Below are 13,558 nucleotides of genomic sequence, written 5' to 3' on the forward strand. Positions count from 1 at the left end.
CCGGCAGTGCGGTTAGCCTGGTCAAGACTACGATATCACCCCCGTGGGCCGAAACCAAGACCAAGCTCCCCATAACCTGTGTGCACGGCGAAACCAAAGAAGTGCCTGCGTGGCGAGTCATCATCGCTGCACCGACCGGCGCCTGGCCAATAGACATTGGGCTCGTCCGGGAACTGCCCAACTGCCCAACCTGTATCCTGAGGCTATCCCCCTCCGAAAAGCCGAGACGAAGGCCATCGTCATGGTTCCAAAGCCCAACGGTACCCTCCGCTTCTGTAACTACTTCCGCCACCTGAACGAGGGACCAACGACGACCTGGGGTGCGTTTGCCAAAACCATAGTTTTTGGTTGCAATGCAATTTCCCATTGCCAAGCAACTAAGTGGCTCACAGGTTAGCAACTATGGTTTTGGGAAACGCATCCCTGATCGGCTGAGAAAGACAACTGTAGTTGATGACAGACAAATCCAGTGGTGAAGTACACAAATCAAGTACTTGAGTAAAATAAAATATTACTCAAGTAAAAGTACTCCTTTTTCAATTTTACTTGAGTGAGTATGTACTCATTAGAAAAGTACTGATAGATCTATTTTGCTATTTTATATAGGCTACTTAATTTAATTTGAAATTTTTTATAATCCTACTGCTCAAAATACCTGGAATTTTCTCTAAATAACCACTACATGGAGTCAAAATATATTTTTGTTTTTGATATGGACTATGTTGATGAGAAAGCTGAATGCTGAATAAATAAGCTGTGGATGATATTTGACCAAGACACAACTATTTGAAAATTTGGAATCTAAGGGTGGAAAAAGAATAATCAAAAATTAAGTTTTTATATACTTACGGTAGGAAATTTACAAAATATCTATCTGTTGAACATGATCTTTACTTAATATCCTAATAATTTTAGGCATAAAAGAAAACTTAATAATTTTGATTTTTTTTTTTTTTTTTTTTTTGGCTTTTGCTACAAATATTCATGTGATACTTATGACTGCTTTTGTGATCCAAGTATCACATTTAACCATCAGATTTTCACCAGTAAGAAAAAAAAGTGTTTTAAAATGTATTGTTTTGCAGGACATCACAGTTATATATGAAACGAGAAGAAGGCCTGAAGTTAGGAAGAAAATTTTAAGGAAATTATAATTATATTTTCATAGTGATTTTTTTCTTCTCAAACTTTGTCTGTGGTGTAAAAACACCCCTGGCCAAATGCCCCCAGAGGGCATCACTGTCCACTTTGGTAATTACTGTAGTTACCATGTTCTGAGCATCACATCCTTTCTTTTTCCCCCATATGGGTGGTCGAATAAAAATATTTGGACTAACTTATATATTTGTTATATTATATATTATATATTCAACTTAGCACCAGCAAGCTTGTTAGCTAGACAGTTATATCAGTTAGACAGCATATCTCTCTGTTAATCCAAACAATAGGGGAAGTGAGTCGTGGCCTAATGGTTAGAGAGTCGGACTCGTAATCGAAGGGTTGTGAGTTCGAGTCTCAGGCTTGCAGGAATTGTAGGTGGGGTGAGTGAATGTACAGCGCTCTCTCCACCCTCAATACCACGACTGAGGTGCCCTTGAGCAAGGCACTGAACCCCCAACTGCTCCCCAGGCGCCGCAGCATAAACGACTGCCCACCAGTGATGTGTGGGTCAATGTATAAACAACCCGCACCCGATCTACGTTTACAACTAACCTGACCGCAAAAAAGAAAAAGAAAATATCGTACCTGACCTGCATTTTGCATTTGACCTGACCACCAAGTAGTAAATGCTTCGCCCCTTTATATTAATTTAATTACTTAAATAGGCTATAGCCTACATGATAGTAAGCGTTATGACCACGCACATAAGTCTTGCCACAAAGAACCGGTTAAAGTAATGATAATAAATGTGTCTGAATAAGCAAGGAGACATTTAATTGTTTAGTAATAAACTGGAGTTTTCTGTGTCGCTGCTTAGATGAAGTTGTCGAAGCGGACTCGCCATGAACACCAGAGAGAAATGCACATTTCATATGGATTACATAATCAGAGAGTAGCCTATTTATTTTGGTTTGAATATTTTCATTTAAAAGTAGAAATTTCAAGCTTTCTGTAATATATTGCCTATATTTCTTTTTAAACCCACCGACTAAAAGATTAAGACACTACCTGGCCCAAAATATCACCCAAAGTTTCTACAGCTTTTTTCTTAGCTTTTTCAGAATCTGGAAAAATTACTGGGACTAAAACTTATTACTGCAGTCAGTAGAGCGATATGAATGTGTGTGATGTACGTGTGATGACTCGTAATTCGCTAAAACTTCATCGCACACTTCCAGGAGGTATTTGTTACTACCAAGGGAGATTCATTAATTGGTGAGCAACGTTATCATCTCAAACAAAATGGAATGACTATGCATGAGTATACCCTGCAGTTCAGAACCCTTGCGACGGCCAGCGGGTGGAATGAGGCATCGCTGATCACTGCATTCTGAAAAGGTCTAGAACCCAAACTCCACCTCCAGCTGGCATCATTCAATGATTCGCAGGGCCTAGAAAGTTTTATCCAACAAGCCACCAGATGTTCAAACCGCCTGCAATCTTGCCTCCAGGAATGCTCACTAGCCAACCTAACCGCACGCTACCACCGAGCTAACACCTAGAACCCTTCTGAGAATGACCAAGAACCCATGCAAACAGATACCAACCGTCTGACACCCACTGAATGTTGAAGGAGAATGACCCAAGGTTTATGCCTCTATTGTGGCATGAGTGGGCATCACATCCTGGCCTGTCCCCTTCGTCCTTGACCAGTGGTGAGTTTTCTAAGACCAACACCACTCACCACTACTGCCCATCTTACTGCTGCCCACATCACTCTTCCAGTTACCACCCTCCTCGACTCTGGGTCAGCTGGGAACTTCATCTTGGGGAACCTCTGCCCCCAGCTTCACCTACCGATCTTCAACACTGAAACAACCTACCAAGTAGTCTCTATCACAGGCAAATCACTGAATCGAAGGCACGCATGTTCAAGCGTAGGTCCAGTCCAACTGATGCTTGGCCTGCTGCATAATTAATCCATCAATCTCCTAGTCCTTGAAGGCTCCACAGCAGAGATTATTCTGAGTCGTCCCTGGCTGGTGCAGCACAACCCAATAATCTCATGGTCATCTGGTGAGATTTTACGTTGAGGTGACCAGTGTTTCACTTCATGCTTTCCCAATCGTCCAGCTCCATCGAAGTCACCTCCTCAGACCTTACCCCTTAATATCACCTCAATTGAAAGCCCCCTGAAGAAGCATTCCTTCGACATTCCCTGCTGTTACAAGGAATTCCATGATGTCTTCTGCCCTCACAAAGCCTCACAACTGCCTCCTAAGCACCGCTGGGACTGTGCGATCGATCTGATTCCGGGTGAGCCAGTGCCTTGTGGAAAGATCTATCCCCTCTCCTTACCATAACAGAAGGCCATGGAGGAGTATGTGGAGGAAGCTCTCAAACAAGGCTACATTGTCCCATCATACTCCCCTGCTGCTTCAAGCTTTCTTTGTGGCGAAAAAGGACGGAGGCTGAACCAGATTACTATCAAGTTCAGTATCCTCTTCCCCTCATCCCAGCTGCGCTTAAACAACTTCGGGGAGCCACCATATTCTCCAAACTAGATTTACCCAGTGCATATAATCTCATCTGCATTCGCAAGGGAGATGAATGGAAGACAGCATTTGTGACCCCTACTGGCCACTATGAATACCGGGTCATGCCGTATGGCCTAGTCAACACCCCTTCCATCTTCCAGGACTTCATGCATGCAGTGCTCCAGGAGTATTTCAACCGCTTTGTCATTGTGTACATCGACATCCTCATCTACTCCTGAAGCCTCTAAGAACATTGCGTGCATGTAAGGACCATCCTATCCAGAATCAGACAATTCCAACTCTTCCTAAAGACCGAAAAATGCACCTTTCACCAATCCTCAGTGCACTTCCTGTATTATGCAATCAGTGAAACAGGAATCCACATGGACGAGGGGTTAGATAGCAACCATCAACATTCAAAGAACTCCAACGCTTCCTAGGTTTCACCAATTTCTACTGCCAATTCAACGATTACAATTCAATTTACATTACCATCACTAGTCCCATCACCAACCTCCTACGCAATAAACCCATGCCTCTGTCCTGGACTCCAGCCGCCACTGAAGCCTTCGCCACCCTGAAGTGAGCCTTCATAACCGCTACCCTCCTAGCCCACCCAGATCCAGAGCTCCCCTTTTGGTGGAAGTGGATGCCTCTTCTACCGGAGTGGGAGCAGTTCTCTCCCAGCAGCAAGGCTCTCCTCCTCGACTCTATCCATGCGCCTTCTTCTCCCGGAAGCTCAGCCTGGTGGAGAAAAATTATGACATTGGGAACAGAGAACTGCTGGCCATCAAATTAGCATTGGAAGAGTGGCAACACTGGTTAGAGGGCGTGGTTCATCCGTTCACCGTACTTAAAGATCATAAGAACCTACAATACCTTAGAGAAGCAAAACACCTAAATCCCGGCCAAGCTAGATGGGCACTGTTCTTCACAAGGTTCAACTTCACAATCTCTTATAGACCCAGTCCTTGAAACATCAAGGTTGATGCCCTTTCCCAACTCCATGCTTCCGTAGATGGTTTGGATGAGCCTGAAAACATAATCCCTACTCAACTAATTTCTAGCCTAATTCAGTGGACCTCACCTCCAGTCACTGAGGAAGTCCCTCCTGCTGCTCTGCCGGGCTGCCCCCCAGGATGTCAGTATGTCCCATGGACCCAACGTACTCCACTCATTGTGACCACCCATACCTCATTAGGCACTGGCCACCCTGGGGCTGACACAACTCTATCACTGCTCAAAGACCGCTTTTGGTGGCCCAACATGGCGGGAGACCTCAGGAGATTTGTCAGGGGGTGTACCAAGTGCGCCATTTCCAAGAGTCCCCATCACCTCCCAGTTGGCAAATTACATCTACTACCCATTCCCAACCGTCCCTGGTCACACATAGGAGTGCATTTCATTACAGATCTGCCTCCCTCTGATGGTAAAACCTTTATCCTGTTAATAGTCGATAGGTTGTCTAAATTATGCCGTCTCATCCCCTTAGTATTAGTTTCAGTTTTAAAACGGCTATCAAAAAAGATGACTAAAAGTTCAGTTTAATTCAATTCAATTTTTCGCAATGTACAGGTGCATCTCAATAAATTAGAATGTCGTGGAAAAGTTCAAAAGTGTGTTTTTGTTAAATGTGACCCAAAAACATCCCAATTAAAACAATCAAAGATTTAAACTATTTCAGTCTGTGTGCATTGAATTTATTTAATACACGAGTTTCACAATTTGAGCTGAATTACTGTAATAAATGAACTTTTCCACGACATTCTAATTTATTGAGATGCACCTGTAAATTGTTCTTAGCAATTTGAAGGCTCAATGTAATTCCTTATTACTGAATAACTACATTAGGCCAAACCAACAAAAATGTATATTTTTAAAGAGTCAGATCAGATAGATAGAAATAGATGAAATGGCTCCCTAAGATAACCTAGTATTGCCAAGTATCTCTTTTTATAATGCTGGTGAGGTGAGCTCTTTTAGATAAATGCTTTCACTGCCACTTTGCAGTTTCAGACTATTATGCATGGACACATCTGTGTCAGTCCAAACCTCCTTACTGCAGACACATTTTATCTTATGAGCATCCCCTTAATCCTCTTGGGAAATCTGCAGGGATGGTCCTAACTGTCAGCAGACAGAGACGAGAAATCGAGAGTGTTTGTAGCTTGGGAATGGAGTCGGCCAAACATGGCAGCCACATGACTGGCTGTGTGCCAGTCTCTTACTACAGGTATGAGTGTGTGTGTGTGTGTGATAGAGAGAGAGAGGTGGTGGGGGGAGGGTTATCACCATGTCAGTCTCTTCCCCCAATTAAATAATTTAGCAATGTTACAAAACAGTTGCTCTTTGGATGCAGTTTGGTCACGTTGCAGCATAAAATTTTAAAAACATTTTAGAAATGAATTTTTAAATAATGTAATCAAATGATTTTACATTGCAGTTTACAGGTGCATCTCAATAAATTAGAATGTTGTGGAAAAGTTCATTTATTTCAGTAATTCAACTCAAATTGTGAAACTTGTGTGTTAAATAAATTCAATGCACACAGCCTGAAGTAGTAGTAGTGATGATTTTGGCTCACATTTAACAAAAACCTACCAATACACTATCTAAAAAATTTGAATACTTCAAACTTTTTTTTGTTAATTATTGGCCTTCTGGAAAGTATGTTTATTTACTGTACATTAAAATACTTGGTAGGGGCTCTTTTTAGCTTTCATTACTGCCTCAATTTGGTGTGGCAGGGAGGTGATCAGTTTGTGGCACTACTGAGGTGGTATGGAAGCACAGGTTTCTTTAACAGTGGCCTTCAGCTCATTTTAATTTTTTTGGAATTTTGTTTGTTATTTTCCTCTTGACAATACTCCAAAGATTCTCTATGGGGTTCAGGTCTGGTGAGTTTGCTGGCCAGTCAAGCACACCAACACCATGGCCATTTAACCAGCTTTTGGTGCTTTTGGCATTGTGGGCAGGTGCCAAATCCTGCTGGAAAATGAAATCAGCATCTTCAAAAAGCTGGTTAGCAGAAGGAAGCATGAAGTGCTCCAAAATTTATTGGTAAATGGGTGCAGTGACTTTGGTTTTCAAAAAACACAATGGACCAACACCAGCAGATGATATTGCACCCCAAATCATCACAGACTGTGGAAACTTAACACTGGACTTCAAGCAACTTGGGCTATGAACTTCTCCACCCTTCTTCCAGACTCTAGGACCTTGGTTTCCAAATGAAATACAAAACTTGCTCTCATCTGAAAAGAGGACTTTGGACCACTGGGCAACAGTCCAGTTTTCTTCTCCATAGCCAAGGTAAGATGCCTCTGGCGTTGTCTGTGGTTTAGGAGATGCTCAACAAGAGGAATATGACAACTGTAGCCAAATTCCTTGGCACATCTGTGTGTGGTGACTCTTGATGCCTTGACCCCAGCCTCAGTCCATTCCTTGTGAAGTTCATTCATATTCTTTAATCGATTTTGCTTGACAATCCTCATAAAGCTGCAATTATCTCGGTTGGTTGTGCATTTTCTTCCACACTTTTTCCTTCCACTCAACTTTCTGTTAACATGCTTGGATACAGCACTCTGTGAACAGCCAGCTTATTTGGCAATGAATGTTAGTGGCTTACCTTCCTTGTGAAGGGTGTCAATGATTGTGTTCTGGACAACTGTCATATCAGCAGTCTTCCCCATGATTGTGTAGCCTAGTGAACCAAACTGAGAGACCATTTTGAAGGCTCAGGAAACCTTTGCAGGTGTTTTGAGTTTATTAGCTGACTGGAATGTCAGCACATTCTAATTTGTTAAATGTGAGCTAAAATCATCAAAATTAAAAGAACCAAAGACTTAAACTACTTCAGTCTGTGTGCATTGAATTAATTTAATACACAAGTTTCACAATTGGAGTTGAATTACTGAAATAAATGAAATTTTCCATGACATTCTAATTTACTGAGATGCACCTGTACATATGTTACACGGTCACATGCACATACAGATGGATAGTGTTTAACCTGTAAAATTTATTTTGCCTTGCCTTGCCTTGCTTTGCCTCACCTTTTGTGTTTTTTTAATCTTGGACTGTTAATCTGTTTTGTGATCGTTTGCAGCCTGCACAGATCTTTGCCTGTCTTGTGTAATACTATTTTGCCTCTGCCCTGGATTATTATTGTTTATTGTTGTTTTGATCCTGTCTGTCTGACTACATTTTGCTGAAATAAATCCTGCATTTTAATCCATGACTGCGTTGTAATGCCTCACTCTGTTACAGAATATTCAGCCATACATATAAAGAGAAGCTTTATGATTGTTTCCAGGCCAGTCATGGACCCAGCTAAGAGGTTAGTTCTCCTCAGTCAGGGAGCATGTTTCCTCGAGAACTACATTCAAGAATTTTTAGAAATTGCATATTACTCTCATCTCCCAGACTATGCTCATATTCACTTTTTCTGTCATGGACCATTGAGATCCAAGCTCATTTGTGATGGTCTTCGAGGGTCGTTCTGCAAATTTTTGGACTTTGCTCTGTTGTTATGTGGACTTTAAAGCCCCAGAGACTTTTCACAAAATGGCTGCCAGCACAGAGACTTTTTCCAAAATGGCCACCAGCCCAGAGACTTTTCACAAAATGGCTGCTGTTCCAGAGTCTCATCCAGTCATGGCCATCATTCCAGAGGTACTTCACATCATGTTGACCATGCCCAGAGACACAAAGTCAGTTCCAAGATGTCAAAGACTGGCATTGACTGTGGAGGATCCACTGCTGTTGCCGGTGCAAGTTGCCAGCTACCCCACAACCTCAACACTCTCAAGCCACGCAGTCTCAGCACTAATAGTCTGTTCCAGAATCTGCTCTATTTCCCAAATCCATTCCCAAGCCTGCTCTAGATCCCAAATCCATTTCTGAACTCACACCAGCCCTTGAATCTGCTCTAAAGCTTGCTCCAGTCCCAGAGTCTGCTCCAGTCCTGAAGCACATTCCAGTCCCTGAATTCACTCCTGACCACGCTCCACTTCTTGAATCTGATCCAGAGATTGCTCTAGTCCCTGAATCCACTCCAGAGAGTCGCGAGATAACTCTAGCCCTGACCAAAATCAAGAGATGGCTCCTGATTCAGAGTTCTACACTGAGAATGTTCAAGGGTTCCGCGAGTTTAGCCCAGAAAGGGTTTTTGTTCCCTTACTTAGCCCAGAGGTGGTGGCACCTGCTGCAGAACCTCCAGAGGTGGCGACAATGTTCACTTCAACTCCTCTTAAGGCGTTGATGTCAACTTATGAACTCTTTGTCTGTCTTGATGCGGTCATGAAGACCCTGTTCATGACTCAATTGTCACGCCCCATTTCTTTACAACATATTTGGATGAAATGATGATTACTAAATTGCTACTTTGTAAAAAGTTTTATTTTTGTCACAAATGAATCTTTTTATTAAATTACACAACCAAAAAAAAATTATACCTGAAGTGTTATACCTCATAGATTTTAAGTAGGCTTAAATAAAATAATTTTTACCTCAAAAACCAAACCAAACTTCAACATCTGTGTTTATAAAAAAGATAATCTGTCAATTTTAATTAAATGTTTTTTAAAAAAGTTATTGAAATTATTTTTCTTCATATAGCCTAATTATTTTAGTAATCATCCTTATATTAAATTATCAAATACTAAACCAGATCACAATGCTTCAATACAATATTTGCATTAAGTTTTGTTCACAGTTAAAAAAAAAATGTTGCCTGCAATGGAAGTTATTATAAAACCTGCAACTTGTGATATTATTTAAACTATGACTCTATGACATTTTTACATCATGAGAAATTACAAAAATGGCCCATAAAAGTTGAAAGCAAAATAATAATAAAAAAACATGAAGTTGTAGATGACCTTCATGTAATTGCTGGTCAATTGTTTTATTATCATTTTTATTTGTTTTTAGAAATATAAATATGAACACAAATCTGAAGGCAGACCACTTCCATAAGCACTTAACTAATCCACAATTATAAGCAAAGGTGCTTACTATAACAACTGTTTAAAATGCAGTACCAGCCTGCACATGGTAGTTTGACCTAATGAATTGGACATTACCAAATGTTCTGTGAGACTTATTGACTTTATTAATTAAAATTTCAGTGGTGACCCAGGTAAGTATAATTGACTGACTACACTAAGAATACTACTTCAGTGGGGGATATGATTATGGTAGTTGAGATGCTAAGTATTATACTGTTTTATTTTCACCCCACCTGATCTCCACCAGTGAAAGTTTTGTTTGTTTAATCATAAATAAAATCATTTTAATTTCAGTTGAATTCCAAATTATTTTATTTACAAACCCTTCCTATCACTTAACATTGGGTGAATTCAAAAAGCATTTTTGTGGCATTCAACAGCATTGCTGGAATAAGACAAATAAAAATAGAAAGCCATGTTACGTAACACAAATACAATAATTTAAAAATTATATGTAACTATAAATGTATATTTATTTAAAACAGCAAATGCTTCCTTCAAAAGTTCACACTTTAGAGCTGTGCCATTCATGGTGAGTAGACAATTCACTTCTGAATGCAATTTGGTTCCTACAGCCTCATTCATGCACGCATACACTTCCGTAACTCAGTTCAATACTGCCCTCTGCAGGAATAAATATATCTATGCATCAAATTTTTGACTTTTTATAATAATTTAGCAATTTTACAAAAACTTGCATTTTGGTTGCAGTAATGTCACGTTATAGCACACACTTGAGGTTTTAAAAGTAAGCAAAACTAATTTTTCATTTAAGATTTAACAGGTTTTAAGGTTTTTTTTCTTCACCCAAATACAATCTCATGTAATAAAGTAATAACTAAATGGTTTAGTCTCATTTCATGGTATTTATAACCAAATTTTTAAATTAACTATTCTTCCCACACCTTGTGCTTTGATACTATTGGATTAATTTGACCAGTCTACAAATCATTTCTAATAGGCTGGGTTCTGCTGAACATGCGTTAATTTTTTATTTGCCTCTTTTGGTTTGTGTCTGTACATTTTGTCATCAGCCGGGTCTGCATGAACTGTGCACATACAGCCCAGAATGTCTATCTATAACTGCGCACTTCTGTTCATTTTCAAGTAATGGATCCACTTGGTGGAAACACCCACAGTTAGGTCACTTATTCAGTGAGTTATTTAAAGAAGAAAAAAAATAGCAATTGAAAATGAAAAAGTGATCTCTATTTTATATTGGGCGTACCTACATTTATTTTCAGTTCTGACAACATAATATTCTGTGAGAGGTTTCAATTCTCTTGCTCCCTTGTCACAATGTTATTTATTGTAATTATTGCTTGCACTTGAGGTGAATGTGCTTGCATGTCTGTCTTTTGTTTGTCATTTTAGCTGATATTTAATGCAGTGTGTCTTGCTACTTTTAGGAATTATGGCTCAATTTGTGAGACGCATGAATTGGGCTTCAAACGCTGTGCACGCACATGCTACGCGGGACGGGTGTTCACCCTAAGCACAACAGATGTGAGAGTGCATTCCCTTTGCCAGTTTAGGTATGAGACTACTGATATGTTGTCCATTCTCAAGAAGACCACATGGCAATCTTGTGGATCTGGTGGGGGAGGGGGGAATGGTTAAGCCAAGAAACCTGCCATCATCTCCAGCCTATTTATGTGCCAATGTGAGATGATTGCCCCTTCAGACTGCATAGGCCAAGTGCCCTTGTAAACACTGCCCCAACTTGCTAATGGGGTGTCCGTTGTGATCGTTCATGAACGTACGAGGCATCAAGCATAGACTGAGCTTGAACTGGTAAGCTTTGACAAAAGCAAACCCAAGGTCTTCTTTACCTCTAGACAATCTAAAAATTGAATATGCATTTAGATAGCTAGTTACAAACTAATCTCCTTTTTGAATCTGAGACATAATGTGTTTCAGCATCAACATTCCGCAAACTGGTATCCTTTTTTAGCACTAGAAAATAAATTCAGCAAGATGCAATACTGCCAATTATTAAGAGAGGCACTGCATGTCTGAAACTTGAGGAAGATTGTTTTGTTTGCTTGTCGAGTGGCTATCATGACCCATAGGGGTAGGCCTTCTACACTGAACCCCTGAAGTTGACTGAGCAGCAAGGAACAACTGTTCCACTGTGTATTCAACATGATGTGGGCAACTGGGACACTTGTTTGTTGCAAACACTGCACTGTGACATGCGAGTCAGTTGTGACTCACTGCATGAGCCAAATGCTTGGTGGCCCAAAGTTACAGAGACATAGTGAACAGAGACATATTTAAGTTGAAAGAGATTTGTTGCAAGCTTCTAGACTCAGTTTTAAATTTAATTCCCCACATCCAAACTCCTCACACTGCATGTAGTCAAGGAGAGTGAAAGAAAAGTAGAGACAGTCTGCTCACTCTCCATGACCTCAAGCAAAACAATGGATCCCAAAACCTCTAGCTCATGTGGCGCCTCAGCAACCATAGAACTAGATAAAAAAGGTTGATTGCCCTTCTTTCCTTGAAACGAAGACGAGCCTGGAGCACTTTCATTTTTAAAAATATCAAAGTGCAGGCAATTAATTGTGCCAAATTACACACGTTTTCCATTTTAGTCCTTGCTTGTGGAGGCAGAGTGAAAAATAGATGTTAAACAAGTAGACAAAATATTTAACTTACCAAAGTGAATTTTGAATGCATGTTTTAAAAAACAGACTTATTTTTTATGTATTTTTAAAGAATTCTTTTCTACTCACCAAGCCTGCATTTGTTTGATCCAAAATACAACAAAAGCAGTAATATTGTGAAATATTTTTACCATTTAAAATAACTGCTTTCTATTTGAATATACTCTAATTTATTCCTGTGAACAAAGCTACATTTTCAGCATCATTACTCCAGTCTTCAGTGTCACATGATCCTTCAGAAATCCTTCTAATAGGCTGATTTGCTGTTCAATAAACTTTTTTATTTTAATAATTATTCATATTTTTCAGGAATCTTCAAGGAATAGATCCAAAGACCAGCATTATAGAAATTATAGTTTTATTTAGAAAGGATACTTTAAAGGAGCTGTATGTAAGAAATCTATTTCAATTCAATAAAATGGCCCTGATGTGTCACTAGACATTAAGAAATCATGTTCATTTAAAAATACATATAATACTTATATCACTGACAACAGAAGTCCGGCCAGGATATTGTCATGTAAAAAGTGGACTTGCAGCCCTCAACTGATGTTGTTGTTGTCATTTTGTGTTTTGGCCTGACGCGCCTCCCTCCACCTATCTACCAATCACGAAGTCAGTAGTGTTTTGGGATCTGTGTTGCCAGCTTTGCTGTAACCTACCCTAACTCCAGTCGGATAAAAATGTCTAATGTTACTAAATCAAAAAGACCTTGTTATAATTCAGAAATTCGTCTTGACAAAGTCCGAAATAAAACAAGAATTTGTACGAGCATAAATCTTTATGATTATACTGTCACATACGAGCATAAATCTTTACGATTATACTGTCACATATGAGCATAAATCTTTACGATTATATTTAACTAATGACAATTAGTACATTTTTTAAATACATAATTACTTATCAAAATATCTCTCATGAAGCATAAACATAATTAACAGAAAAAAAACTTACTGTGTACGTCTGTTCGTCACTTGCCATTGGAAGCTCATTGAAGCAGCCTACGTTTCTGTTGAATCCTGCAGCTCATATGGCAACCTCGAGTCAGGGGGTAGGGGAAGGGGATACACCGCTCTACAGTATTTTTATAGTGATTGCAGTACCAGTTTAGGCCACAATCCTACATACGGCTCCTTTAATTTGTTTAAAAGTTATGATAAAGACATTTATAATGTTACAAAAGATTTCTATTTCAGATAAATGAGGTTCTTCTGAATTTTCATTTAATTAAAGAAAC

Source organism: Carassius gibelio, chromosome B1, assembly GCF_023724105.1.
Source record: "Carassius gibelio isolate Cgi1373 ecotype wild population from Czech Republic chromosome B1, carGib1.2-hapl.c, whole genome shotgun sequence".
NCBI classification, from domain to species: Eukaryota; Metazoa; Chordata; class Actinopteri; order Cypriniformes; family Cyprinidae; genus Carassius; species Carassius gibelio.